This window comes from Orycteropus afer, unplaced genomic scaffold (genome assembly GCF_000298275.1).
Source record: "Orycteropus afer afer isolate SDZICR_OR568_19922 unplaced genomic scaffold, OryAfe1.0 scaffold00105, whole genome shotgun sequence".
NCBI classification, from domain to species: domain Eukaryota; kingdom Metazoa; phylum Chordata; class Mammalia; order Tubulidentata; family Orycteropodidae; genus Orycteropus; species Orycteropus afer.
Genome location: NW_006921692.1, coordinates 5,277,807 through 5,279,650, shown reverse-complemented (window position 1 = coordinate 5,279,650; position 1,844 = coordinate 5,277,807).

Below are 1,844 nucleotides of genomic sequence, written 5' to 3'. Positions count from 1 at the left end.
AGAGACAATTATATGCCATATATATACACACATTGTGATTGCTACAGGTTTATTGTGTATCTTTATAACACAAATGATGCCTGGAGGATTGGATACCATATGTACAAAAGTAAAACTAACAAGTCTTCAGACACACTCTCTATGTGCTTATTCATTCATTATAAAATACATTTCCTGTCCCAGAGGTAATTCAAGTTTGCATTAAGGATATCTCAGGAGCATCATCACTTACTCAGCTTTAAGCTGTAAACTACATACTACAACATTTTGCATTGAATAAACAAAATAAAACAAACAAAGAAAAACAAAACAAAACTCTGCCTGCACTTAAGGTAGTCAATAACATGGGTATGCCTTATGTAACTAGTCCCTGTATTTCTAGGTACCTCTTCATATTGGACAGCTGATAACCTAGTTGACCTTATTATGAGTCTGTTTTAGTATTTACAAGAATATTTATAAACCATTATTGACTCTCAGACTGGTTCCTTATCCTTTAAGATCACCACCTTAAATTTCTCACCTAATGTACAGTCAAGAATAACTTGAAGAAATGAATTAACATTGCATTTGTGTTATGTTCCATTGTGGGCTATACATTTTATTACTGTATATAGTTTTTTGAACTGTAGTTGCGGTAAAAAACAAAAAAACAAAAACAAAAACAAAACAAAAACCTGCCAGCAAAACTGTCAAAAACTTGGCTAAACTACTCAGGTAAATTTCCAATGTGGAACAAAATCCAAAAGCAAAATAATGATCAGAATTACTGATTGGATGGAGTCTGGTGGGACCCCCAAGACTATGGCCTTGGGATACTATTTAGGCCTGGAATGAAACTCACTCCCAAGGGCTAGCTCTCAACCCAACAGTAAATAAGACTTACATGCAAAGCCCTCCACTCACAGAGATGCAACCACCTACTCTAGGGAGATACATCCCTTAGAACCATCAGCCATGGGGCACCAGAGGGGCAATATTCACCCGGAGGAAAAGCTGGACAGACAGGAGTGCATAACTATGAAGGGCACGGGGTGGTGGGTGGTTACTGAGAAGAGAGAGGAGGAGAGTTGGTTAATATTGAGGGTGGTAATTGGAGAGTGAAACGAAATGCACACGAAATGTTAAATGTAAAACAAAACAAATTCTGCTCTGTAAATTTGCACCTATAGTACAGTAATAATAATAGTAAAAGAATAAACCAAAAACCAAAAACTCACTGCTGTGGAGTCCATTCAACTTATGGTGACCCCCCCTTGAGTTTATTAGGCGGTATCTCTACGGCAGTAGATTGCCCAATCTTCCTTCTGAGGAGTGGCTGGCGGGTTTGAACCACCAGCCTTCTGAGGAAGGATATGACCCCCAAAGCCCATTTTAACTGAAAAACTGTCAAGGTAAGGCAAATCTTCCTTTCTGACCTATTCATAACTTAGAGAAAATGGGAAAATATTAGTGAGGTACTAGCAAGAGTAGTGGTCGTGAGAAAACAACAAAATTAGGTAAAACGGAGAAGTATAGAAATGTGCAAACATTATATTGTTCTTAATCTAAAATAGTAATGGAACAATTTAGTAGTAATAATAAAGCAACTAACTCTGTAGAGAAGAGATTCATATGGATAATTTGGCAGAAAAGGCAGTTGTAGGTATCTTTTCCATTTTGGTTTTATTTACCTATGCAATCTCTATAACTTGAAATCAAACTTTTTTTTTCTATTGTATTTGTCCTAAAAAGCGAAAAACAACAGTTTTGGTGCTGGTCTTATAATGACTGTGTTGTAATCAGCAGGGTTTTAAAAATTATCTCAAAGGTTAATTTTGGTGATCATCACATTATATTCACTC